The sequence below is a fragment of the Alligator sinensis genome, unplaced genomic scaffold (genome assembly GCF_000455745.1).
Source record: "Alligator sinensis unplaced genomic scaffold, ASM45574v1 scaffold170_1, whole genome shotgun sequence".
Classification (NCBI taxonomy): Eukaryota; Metazoa; Chordata; order Crocodylia; family Alligatoridae; genus Alligator; species Alligator sinensis.
In genome coordinates this window covers 1,668,202-1,681,597 of record NW_005841863.1, presented here as the reverse complement: position 1 = coordinate 1,681,597, position 13,396 = coordinate 1,668,202, and the positions used below count along the sequence as shown (strand labels likewise).

General features: G+C 38.2%; 1 protein-coding gene across 3 annotated transcripts in view; it reads right to left on the bottom strand.

Annotated features, from left to right (window-relative positions):
* ZNF536 (zinc finger protein 536) overlaps positions 1–13,396 on the bottom strand; it is a 458,794-nt gene that overhangs the window by 377,022 nt on the left and 68,376 nt on the right. For all 3 annotated transcript variants that reach the window (XR_003096428.1, XR_003096432.1, XR_003096433.1), the window contains exon 4: positions 7,877–7,947. The gene's annotated coding sequence lies outside the window, so the exon portion shown is untranslated. The remainder of the gene's footprint in view (positions 1–7,876; positions 7,948–13,396) is intronic.

The window sequence follows — 13,396 nt, the reverse complement described above, 5'->3', positions numbered from 1 at the left end:
GTGTAATGTCTGTACTGGGCGTTAGTGTCAAATTTGTTTAGAGTGAAATTGTTCAAGTAAAGCCAAGACTGAAAATACAGTACTTGTGAAAAGCAAAAAAAAGGTGTACATAATTTTCCTGTCTTTCAAAGCTACAGTCCTGTAGATTTGATATTTCCATTATTATTGGTATAAAAAATTAGTACAAACAACTTTCCTACTTTCACATTTCTTTAGATCTTAACCTGACATTAATGAGCAAATACACACTAAGATGATGATCATCCTGTAGGGGAAAATGGCTCATATACTGTGTTGATAAGTTAAGATGAAAGAAATCCAGAACAAAGACAGTAGGGTACTGTGGAGATATGTTTAGATTCCAAAATATTTGTATCAGTCAAAGGTAGAAACACCCAAAACAAAAAAAACCAAAAACAAAAACAACTAACAAATAGAAACATCCACTCCTTTGTCTTGACTGGATAACAAATATATTGTGCGTATTAATGCACTATTCTATTACTATTCCCAGCTGCTTACAATACATAGATACATTAACATTATATACATATTTTCCATTTGGCCTCTGATGCATGCATGTAGCTCCCACTGAATATTAATAGCATCACTAAGCATGCAATAGAGGACAGGCTTTAAACTTATAGGAGACACAAGAAAGCATTTAAAAAAAGCCAAAACTCAGACTGAAGTCCTGGATTCACTGGCATGAAACTGAATTTGGAGGGGACTTTGCATGAACACACCCAATTCCTCCTGAATCCTGGGGTTCAGTATTATGAATTGCATACAGCAAACTAGTTGAGTAAAAACTGGAATACACCTGAGCAGCTTAATGGAAACTTTGTTCCAAGAACTTTACATGCTCACCTAAAAGTCGTCTTCAATATGTTGGTTATGATCATCATAACCCACACATAACTATCATCTCTCTAGCTATGAAGGAGACATACATAAAGCCTCTTCTAGAGCCTATCAAAGGATTTACTTTATTAAAATAAATATGTTCAAAGATTTTTCTTTGTGTTTTCCTCCAGACAAATTGGCTTTGTCACCCTGATGCTGACCAAAAGTATTACATATCCTTAAGACCAACTGCCTATAATCATGGCTTCTATAATCCATCAAAACCTGGTTCTGTATAGTGGAGTTGAGTCTAGCTGTTCCTGTCACTTTATGAGATATTATATTAAATTATGGATGCAGATAACAGGGACTATGTGCATCAAAGGTCAATTATAAGGATAAAGATAGACTAGTAACTGGATGCCAACTTACTTGCAAAATATAGTAGTCCCTTAGAAAACAAAGCTCTCTTTGCATGAGAGAGACACAATTATCTACATAGATTGCATGAGAGATATACAATAATCTACAACATTGACTGACAAGAAATACCATTCAGAAAACAGATTCTTCCATAAGGTCAGTACACTTACCAAAGAGCACTGTCCAAAGGTGCAAGCTTATGCTATATATATAGTTAGTTAGTCAGTCAGTCTATAAGGTACAAATCCTTGCACCTACCCTGCCTTCTGCTGGACTTCAGACTAACATGGCTATCTATGTTGTTCTGCATAACTCAAATATTTCAGACTGGTATTTCTTGTTATGATTCAAGGGTGCCAAACACCTTCATAAAGCACAATTAAATATTCAACCTGCTTTCAAAGAATGATGAGACAGCAGCCATAGCAGTTATGAAAGGTACACTGAATGATTAGATTGGAGAGCTGAAGATATATATTAGATGGAGTTTTCTCAATTTTTTTTGGATTATTTTAAATAAATAGAAAATTCAGTTCCAAATCCATTTTAAAGCAACACAAAATGGCTTCCTCAAAGCTCCATTGGGTAGGTCTACACCACTTCCTCAGAGGTTGTGAGGACACTAGATAGGTATGGGATGCCCCACCTATACTTACTCTGCACACACCAAAACAGGAACAAAGCAGTGAGGCCCCCCTCTGGTTTTTGGCATGTTTGAAAGCAGTGGTAGGGAATGCCCTCAATATGGCCTCACCACCTCATTTCCAGGCTTGGTGCCTATTGGCTAGGGACAGAAGTGACACATAAACCGGTTTAAGCCATCATAAACTGGTTTAAACCTGTAACAGAACAGAAACTCAGTGAACATAAACCAGTTTCAAAATGTCTGAAACTAGTTTAGGATAAACGTGGTTGAATGTAGTATCAGACTTAACTGATCTGGGTCAAACCAGTTTATGAAACTTCTGTCCCAGACCCCTTCCTGGTTCAAGTTAAATCACGGTCCCCCAGTATCCCAGCATGCTTTCCAGCCCTGGACTCGGCCGTGCTGTCTTCTCCAGAGAGCAGGGCTGGCCCCACCCCTCTGCTCCCAAGCTGGAGCAATAAGAGCTGGCTGACAAGGTAGTGAGGGGAGGCAAGCCCGGATGGAGATACAGCCCAGTCTGCAGGGGGACCTCCCCCCCAGACAAACCCCAGCTGAGATCTGGGGCCAGGGAGGGGGGTTAAACACCTCGTCCCCTACTCAAACTTACTGCTAGCTGCAACTGTGGACTACAAATCCCACAGGCATCTGGAAGCAGAAGTGAGGAGCAACCCTGCAGAGTCCTGCTGCTGTAATTTAGGATTGCAAATCCCAGAGACCTTGGGGGCAGCAGGAAGAGGAAATGAACACACAGACAAAGAGCTGTGCCCTTCTGCCCCCCGGCTTCTGGCCTAAGCCACTGCAAGCATGTGGCTGCATTTTCTGAATCAAAGGTAAATGTCTGTTCACTTCTGTTTCAGTTTAATCTGTGCATCTTAGACTGACCTGCAAAGACTGAATCCATTCAGCCTTGGACTTTCTGACTGTTTCTTTGTACCTAGCCAAAGAGTACAAGTGGTGAGTGGGACATACTCAAGAGTAGCATCCTCATCCTGTGTTTCTCAGGTTCTAAATGTAGAAAGACAATGAGGGAGCAGGGGGAAGGGAAACTTAAGATGCTTTTCCTTATGAATGATTTAACTGCAAGAGTGAATAATGATGATGTACCATCCTTTTTGTTGCTTCTGCCACTCTTCAGATAATATTTGTTGTCAGATTCAAAATGTTTGATAATATTTTATAATTTTCTGGCCACTGAAATTTTTTGCGTATACTAGAGTTGGGCCCGTTTTTTCCGCATGTGAATATAAAAGCCCTGAATACAGGGTGACTTTGAAACTTGCTCACTGAAAAAATTCAAGCCTCTAAGGCTCAGATGTATCAATGTTTGCAGAAAAGAGCATAGGCTAGTATGCATTCATATCTGAAGACTTTTTTTTTCTTTTTTTGCCTTAGGCCAAAACTACATCCCTATCTTCTTGTGCACATGGCAAAAGGAATTCACATTCCTATTAATTCAGCTTCCACTGTTTACACCTGTTTTCTCAAGATGCATGTCTGTTCCCAAATTAGAGCCAGAGTTGGCTCAAGTTCGGTACAGTCTACAACCCTAGATGTGTGAAGTTGAAGATCCAAAAACAGAAGCATCCACAATCTGAGGCCAATCATGAACCTTTTGACTTACTGTTTTTAACCTGCATCTCATTATAAGTTACTGACATTAGTACATCAAGTGAGAGAAACAAGTAGGTCTTGATTTCATGCAGTAGACCTTCATTAGCAATATATGAAAAAATGAACATGCTTCACATTGGCTATCCTCTTTAGCAATGAAACATTATTAAAATGAATATCCTCTTTAGCAATGACAAATTAATATTTACTTATTTAAAATTAGTGTTTGTATTTTTTGCCCCAAATAATAATCATAAATGTTGGGGGACAAAGCAGGGAGGCTCTGCCTCAATTCTCTCTCATGCAAAGAGAGCTTTGTTTTCTAAGGGACTGCTATGGCTAGAGACTATATCCAAGAACTAGAGAGATGACATCAAGGAAGTAGTGTGCAAGTGCAGCATATCTCTGATTCTACAAATGAAAGCAGAGGTCATAGTTGACAGCACTGGCACAGAGATATTAGTAACATGAGACTGTGGGCCCAATGGGATGAGCATTCCCCCCAGGTAAACTGGAATAGGAGGAGATGATGGAATTAAAGAGGTCCAGGATATAACAAGCTAGAACTGTATCTCATAAGATGTGGTTCTGCCACTGATCAATCCAGAGATCCTTTCCTACCTGAGACACTCTTTTCTCTCCACCTCTGTCTAAATAGGCAATAAACTCCCTGGGCCTAAATCTGTCTATCACTGTGTATACTGTGGTCATAGACATCCTGGCTGGAGCTACTAGGCACTACTGTAACACAAATAAATAATAGTAAAATATACCCTACAACTGTTGCACATTATGCTTCAAAGGGAACTGATCCTCTTCTCCACTCACTTCAGCCTAGTTCCAGGAAAGACATGAATGAGAAAGGAGCAGACTTCATAGATGTTTGCACAGCTTGGAGAAGCAATAAATCAGAGGCATTTGGTTCTGTGTTGGTATTTCTTAGTAATACAAAATTGTAAATAGCCTTTCTCAGCATAATTTTTACCCTTACTCTCTTCACCACATTGCCATGTAGCTATGCACTAAATATTATCCCACTCACATGTCTCTGTTTATTTAACATACATTATATTTGATGTTATCTGGCATCAAAGTTTAAGTTTCAGTTCTGCCATCCTATCATACTAATAGCTGTCAATCAAAATGTAAATTGCATAATAAAAACATGTTCTAGAAATGAGTAATCCTCTATTTCCATATTAGCTGCCTATATTTAAGCATTGCTGTGAATGCACTTATGCATATGTTTTTACAGTGCCCAGCACAATAAGACTGAAGTCCCTAGATGACACCTCTATAGGGAGAAAGAAATAATAAATAGGCATATGAAAAGATACAACCTCAAAGTCTTGGTGTCACTCTTACTTGGCCTAATCCTTTGATGTTTAAGATGACTTCAAAAAAGCAACTATGCACAATGTCACAACATAAATTAGCTTGAAAGAGAGAAAAATCATGGTCAATGACAAAGGGATTTATAATAAACCTCTATAAATATTTTAAAAGGTGCAAATACTAAAGAGAAAGAAGAATTTTTCCAGGTGGTTCTGGAGGTTACAATGAGGAAAATAGGAGATTTAAGAAAAGATGTCATGAAAAAATATCCCTCAAATTATATCCAAGATTATGGAAGTTAAGTAGTGGGAACCTTACTGCTTGGGACATTTAAACCTAGACTGGACAAAGCATTAGCAAATATCCTGCAGGGAACAATCCTGCAATGTCAAGAAGATGGACTAGATACATAATAGGTCTTTTGCTGCTGATTTTTATTATTCTAATCCATCACCCTTATTCAGGTGGCAAAGTTTTATGTAGACCTTAAAAATTATGCTAGTGAGAAAATTATGACTGCATGTCAGTATAATATATATACACACATACATAGATATAAGGTTTGGTTTTAAAACATACTTTTTTTAAGTGTACATACTAGAGCAGTGATTGTATATATCCATCTGATATAACCAGATACAAATAACTAATTGTTATTATTTGAATATGCAATTTGTATCCATAAATGTGTTTACTGGACTCACAAAATCAGCATTCTTTTGCACATATGTTATGCTTATGTTTTTCAAAATTAATTCAATAGTGCAGCAAAACCAGTTTGGCCATGTGACCTGCTTAACCCAAAGAAACACTGGGCTATGCCCAAAGAAATAAATCTGAAATTCTATATAGAGGATCATGGTTTGAAGTAAAGGTAGCTGAAAGGGGCAATAGAAAAGCTATAATTCCAGTTAGGGCTCTGAGGGAACAACAAGTATACTGACGTGGAAGAGACTACATTGTGTGCTTCCTTTTACCTAACCAAGATTTATTAATAGGGAGAAATGAAGCATGGCCCCAACTTTGTTCCTTTGTTTCGCCCCTTTTGTGGAGGCTAGTGCTTTTCAAGACACTTTTTAGAGAACACTTAGAACACAAAATGAGAACACTTAGAAAAGCCAGATAGTACCCTTAGGACCTTACTCTGCCAATCTATTTGAAGCTGGAAATCACTCACATATAACACCATGGTCCACAATGCCAATTCATAAAACAGATAGAGATCCACAGATAATGACAGCGCACTCAAATCACAGGGTGGCTGGCCTCTACAAGTATGCAAAGTGGGCCGAAAGAGGGAGGATGAAGGCTTCAATCTGGCTTTCTATATATGGAATTGCAAGATAAATAGGATTTCAAGAACGGAGATCCTCTTATTGACTAAGACACCGGGCAACAATCCCTATGTGAGTAGCTATGCAGAGTACAATTCTGTGCACACTTCAGAAGAAAAAGAAAACAATAAAGAAGGATAGGAACGGGGGGAGCAGTTTTATCCTTTAAGCTTTTAACCTATAACAGCAACAATAATCCAGGACTTTTTCATAGATAGTTTGGCCTTGGGATATCATGGTAATACAGCAAGAAACACTGTCCAACATTGATTTCTATACAAAAAAATCCCGTTGACCTCAGTGTGTGGTAGGGATGCAAAATGATAGCAGGATACAGCCCTTAGCCATTAATGCACTGAGCCTTCATAATTATTGAGTATACGGTATATTTATTATACAGGCTATGCCATGCCTCTTTTGCAAGCTGCCCTGGGCCTGTTCTCTGAGCCACATCAAGCAAGAAGTTTAAATGAAACTGCTCCCAAGTTTCTTAAATGGTTTAATAAAACATATACTGACTGTAATATTCGGTTTATAGGAGAAAACTATTGCCCCTTGGTTTGAAAAATGACCTCTAGTTGGTAATTTTACTCTCAGCTTCATAGATTATAGTCCACTGTTGGTCATTTTCTCAATCCACAGGGCAATACTTTTCCATAACAAGCTCAAACTGCAATCAGTATTTGTAGACTGCTACACAAGTTGAGGATAATATGCCTCAACACATTCTATTATATGACTAAACAAAAGAAATAACAACCTGGTGACAGAGACATATGGAGAAAAGGAATGCTATTCTCCTAATGCTGAGGCAGCAGAAAAGTATATTCCTTTGTATTGTGCAGATTTATATTGCATTTAATGCCTTTTAATACAAAATAAAAGTATCTAATTTGATTCTCTTTTCACTAATGACATTTGGCTTTATATTGTCTTAAGTCTATTCTTATTTTAATGTACTACAGAAAACATTAGATCCTATTAATAGCTATCAAACCTAAGAAATGTAGTGACAGGTGCCCTTAGGTTATAAAAATACATCTTCATATGCATTCACAGCCTAATTTCCAATCAGATACCTTAAAGATCCATCTGCCCTTGGGCATATAAAGTACACTTCCATGCAGCAATAGGTCTAATCCTGGGAGATTCCAATATATTTCAATGGGTTTGGGATTACCAATGGAAATATTTCAGCATCCAAACATGGCATGTGAATATCATTTGAAGAGACTTACATGAGAAGAATGGGTTTTCCAGTTCCAGAGTCAAATGTGTACTATGTAGGGGTTCTTTCCTAAGTCACAGGCAGGCTGGGTTCAGTTCCCAGCTCTGCCCCAAAACTTCCCACAAAACCTAAGAAAGTCACTTAATTTGTCTTATTTTTGGACCACATCCATACACTAAGTGCTTGTCAAGGATACCCTGAGCCCAATGTCCTGCTCTGAGCTGCTTGTCACCATAACCAGAAGCAGCATAGCCACATTAGTGCAGCACCGGAAGCAATCTAAGTAGTATTGCTGATTGATTAGTCTGCCCCATGCTAATTTACCATGGCTAAACTGCTTCTAGTTTAAGAGACAGGCCACTCAGAGCAGTATAGTAAGCTTGAGGGTACTGCCTCTAAGGATAATACATTTGCCACATGGACATTTGTGAAAACCGAGCTGATAGTACTTACCTGGCTAACAGGAGTGTTGGCAGGCTTTGTTCATGAGTGAAATAATGATGAAATCTCTTGCAGATCCTCCACTGTAAATGCAAAATATTAATATTACCAGGGTGGAATCCATGCACGAAGCCTGAGAATCTAGTTTTTATAAAGATACTGTGCAAAACATTTTGAAATGTGGTATCTACCCATACCCTGAGCCAAGGCAGAGCAAGCTGCACAGAGTTCTGGAGCCAATGGATTCTTGTCAAAGTAGATCCACAGCCCTGATCCCTTGCCAGCCTTGCTCTCCAAGCAAAGCTCCAGAGCAAGCCCTCCTTACCAGTTCAGTGTACACAAGGGCATTGCTGCCTGCACAGCCATGTAGAGCATCAATAAGCCTAGTCTCCATGCCACAGAAAGACATCTCCATCCTGATGTACCCAGGCAGGGAAGTCATTAAAACCTTTTCTGAAGCACGTGAGACCTCCACATGCTACCTTGTCAGTGTATTCCCCATCAGTACCTGGCTGGGGCTTAAGTGGTATGGGGGCTTTCTACCGTTCTTCCACACATTAAAACACTTGGACTAAAGAATCTGGCTGCCAGATGATGATGGCTCTTCATTTTAAAACTCTTTACTGAATTTCCATGCTTAATTCATTAATACTATTTGGTGCATTCCATTATACATTTTTTATGATTTTAGAAAAAAGGCTTTTTAGTATTAAAAAGCAGCAATTTCCTTTTTTTTTTTAAACATTTTTCATCCTTAGGGTAATAAAAAGGGCACATATGTACCATAGCATAATGGATTAATTAAGGAATATTATGTTTATCCTAAGCCCTAACTGAGTTGTACATCTTCATAACTCACTCATAAAAATTAATGCATTACACCACACTCTCTAATGATATATCTTCTATTTTTACCATACCTGTTCAGAATAATTTGTTCTAAATTGGATTATCCTGAGATGCAGTGAGGAGTGTAAAAATTACATTGTTATTTTAAGAATTTACATTGGTATGTATAAAAATCATAATCTTCTCGCTGTGCTTTTGAACTGTCATGTTACTTCCACTGTTACGAAATCAAGCTGCTACTGCCACACCTAAAATCAAATGCATTGCACAATACATCCCTCTCCATACACAGTGCTTTTGTCTCCTTAATCACAAAACCACCAGACAGTATATTTTCGGTCTATTTCCTTGTTATTGACAGTTCATATATGCAGGTAATGTACGAATATGCATGCAAAAACTCATAAAAGCCCAAATTTCTAAATCAACAGATAAAAAATCCCTAAATAATAATGTACAGATGTTCTTTATTTAAATGAGATGTTGGCATTTAATGCTGCCAATCAAACATGTGATAAAACTTGTGAACTTCCAGGTATTCAGCATTTACACTAGATTTTTTTAATCAAGTGATCATTTCAGACAATTGAAAAAATGATTGTCCAATAAACACATAATGATATTTTGCTGGTGTTACCTTTGAGTTACTATAACAATGGTCAATTGAACAGTATTGTTTGCTACCAGTGTCTCTTCCTTTTCCTCTAAGGTAGGCTGTTTTTGCTGTCCTTAAAACTGCAATGCTTCGCCAAAAGTAAATTATCTTTATTTTATCTGTATAGTAATCCTCTTCTTGAATACAAGATAGAATATCAGAGTTTCTAATCCTGCAGAGATAGAGTAATTCACATCCATAGCATGTTTTACTGTAAAGATAGAGTAATACAATATATTTGATAAATCATGTATGTGTTTGTGTACAAGGAGAAAGGTTTATCTCCTTTCTTACAAGATGCATCTTTATTAAAAAAAATACATTAAATGTTGGCACTGTGCAATTTTTAGAAGTTTTATAATAGAGACATCTATGCTTAAAAAATGAAGGTGGCCCATAGGTCAAACAAGTTTCTGATGAGAAGTACTTAAGGAGAAATACTATTCCACTGCTTGTAAGTTTTCATCCATACGTCAAATCCTAGACTATTGATTAAACAAAGCTGATCTTTATGTATTTCAAAGCAAAGGGGAACAAAATCCTCTCTAGTGCTTTTACTTGATTTGGAACCATCAAGCTGAGCGTGCTGGTCATGTGTCCTGTCTCTAACAATTGAGGCTTAGGACAAAACTTCCCTAAGGGACAGATTATCCTGTTACTGCTTATTGGAGGTTTTCTTGTACCTTTGTTTGAATCATCTTCTCCTTCCTCCTCTCTATGATTAAACAGCAGACTAGATGGCCCACTGGTCTAATTCAATACAGTTACTGCTACTTTCAATACAGTAACGGCTATTTTCACTGTGATCCAAAGACCATGAGAGGCAATGACTTTCATTTGCTATGAGGTGTTAGGGATCTGGGCAGTTGTTAGCCAATAACTATAAGAAACCAATGCACTCAGCTCACCCTTCCCTCTCTTTTTGTCACCCTAACCTGTGGTCCTTATTAAACCAAACCTGACAGGCATCAGTAGATCTATGCATCCAGGAAGAGCCCCACTGAAGGCAAGGGTCTGGCAATGGGAGGATCAGGACCTTCAAATGGTACACTTTTCAAGGGACTGTCCATGACATGCTACATGTCTGTTATGCATTTTTCCCCTCCTGAGCAGTTTCAGAGATTTAAAAATTTCCAATTCTGCATAGGGATTAAATCAAGACTTTAAAAAAAAAACGCTTTGGCAAATATTAGAGAAAAAGAGAGAGAGAGAGACTAGAATAACAAATGGCTTTTAGGGACAGGATTTTCCCATAGGATGATGAAGACAGAGAGCAGCCTTTCCCTTATCCCAGGTGAGTGCTCTGACCACTATTACCTATTCATGCTAAAGGTTATGTCTCCATTCTTCTCTCTCATTTTGATCAGGAAGTCTAACTGGAGGTGACAAACAAACATTTCTTCAAAAAACTGGTATGCTCCTTCCAAAAACAGTTAGGTTTGATTAATCCATATTTTCCAATACACATCATTTCCTGGAAAAAATTCTTAACCAACTTTTAATTAAAGACTGCAAGGGCTCAGAAGGTCCTGAGTTTAACTGCCACTTTAGGCACCTGTGTCTAAATTTAGATCCTCATCTGTCCCCCCTCCTCAGCTGCCATTTAATCATGGTGGCACATTGAGTTATTAGACTGTTGTCTGGCTCTCGACATCCTTAGACCTTCCCAAGCCAACTGGACCCATGAATTAGGTGGTTAAGACATTCTCCTGGGAGGTAAAAGTTCCCTTATGTAGAGGAAGGAATTGCACATCCAAGGTAAGTGTTCTGAACTACTAAATCTCTTCCCTGATGTTTGTGAGAGAGGGATGGCTTAAGTACTTAACTGCAGGGGAGGGTCCACAGCTATGAATCTTAAATCAAAGATTTCTGATTCTCTATGAGAATGATAATTTAAGCCACTCGCCTCTGCTCAACATGTCCTACTGTCTAGCAAGCCAACTTTTGTGGATCCCTTCTTCAGTATCTAATTCTCCCCATGCATTTTATAATGAGCTTAGATTCCTAACTCAAGAATGCAGGCTCCATTAAGGAGAAAAGTGCCTAAAAGTTAGGCACCACAATGCTCAGCATTGGAGCACCTAATTTCTGTTGTATATCTCACCCCAAAGTGATGGATGAAAGGACATGCAGTAAAAGTAAACACAGTTAACATATATGCACATCATTTATTAAAATGTTTGAATAAAATATTTTGGGGTTTTTTTTCTTAACACAAGGAATATTTAATATACTTCAAGTCTTTTTTAGATTAGCATTACAGAACAGAGTAAATGATAATTAGTAATAAATTAATTAACAAAAAGGAATCTATTACCTTTTAATTATTTTACTGTGATTCGTTGCACAAATGCAGAATAATGAATAAGTGCTGCACTTCATGCCAGTTAGACAGGCAACAACCTATTTGGGGTTTTTATTCTTTCCATTACTCTACTCCTTTTCTACAGAAAATCTCTAGCTGAGACCCTGCCAAGCTAATATACTGGGCGCACCTACACATTCACTAATGTGCCATAGTTACTGCGCATTAAGTTTAGTCCTTGGATAACCTAGTACTAAATCAATGTGCAGTAACACCAGTGCAGGGAGTTTTACAGATGCTAACTGTGTGGTAGCCTAATACTACTGCACAGTAACGTATTAGCATGGGTTTTGCCCGGCATGCTACTGCATCGTGTTATTAGGCTACTACGCAGTTACCATCTTCTGTAGATGCACGCACTGAGGAGAAACTTTCTACTACAAAGCACTATAATATGTCCAAAAGTGCCCTTGAAAAGAGGGGTGGTACAATGCATCAGTCAAGTCACAGGGATAAGAAAACATTTTGTTCATGACATGGTTCTCATCAGTGAAAATGTGTTCTGAGTAACATCCTTTGGGTAGGGAGAGAAACAAGAGATAAAATTAAGGACCAAAAGAAATGTCCTGGTAGAATATATTGATGCAATTTCCTAGGCAGGGAAAGCAAGGGTCAAAGACCCCCTTAACAGTCAACAGGATAAAAAACCTTGAAGCCGAAAATTCATATTACCTGGCAAATGTAACTAAAGGCTTCTGAGTCTTAACCTCTGCACAGACACATAACGCAAAGTTACTGTGAAAGGCAAAAGAGACTTACTACTTGGGAACACACAACAACTGAACCAATGAAACCATTTCACATGTCTGCTGCTACATTGGTATGTTGTGACTTTAAATTTGAACGAAATACAATAGATCTAAAAATACAACCGTTTAGTTTCCACTTCAAGTGGAATAGAGCAGGCAAAGGAAATTGTTACTGAAGATCAGCCATAAAGGAATTTCAAATGTTTTAGTAGTTCAACTGTCTATGCCCTTTGCTCCCTTTTTCAGGCCAAAGTGATAGAAAAAAGAACCAGGCCAACAAAAAGGTTTTCTTACTCCAAATTAAGAGATCATTATAGAGCATCTCAAGAACAAATAACCAAAATAACTTCTGAGAGCGATTTCCCTTTCTTTGAAGAAGGAACCATCATTATAACTTCAACATTTTACTTAGAAAAATGCCTGGTCTCGAAAGAAAAGAGATTAAAAAGGAAAAAAAAACAAAAAACAAAACTCAAAACTACAGTGGCTTTGAGCCTAACCAAAAAGAGATGGTAGGCGTTGTTGAGACTGACTGAGGAGCTCAAGGTGCTCGAGCTGAGAGCAGAGAGGGAAAGGATTCTCTCTGCTCTAGACTGTTAGAACGATACAGCCTCAGATCCACCATTAACTTGGTTCCTTCATTTTCTATGGGAGGGAATGCTCTGAACCAGGTGGAAACACTTGCTGAAAGGACCTCATGATAACAGGAGAAGCTTAAACACTTCTACAGGGTGGAGTAGGGGCCGAAAGCTTCTAAGCAGAAGAGAAAGGACTAGGGGTAAATCAGTGTAAATCCATTTACTTCAGTGGAGCTGTGTCCCTTTCATCAGCTGAGGATATGCACCATCATGATTAATCATTCAGACTGAAGGAAATGGAGCCTTTCCAGAGATTCCTTCTGAATAGTGGGAAAG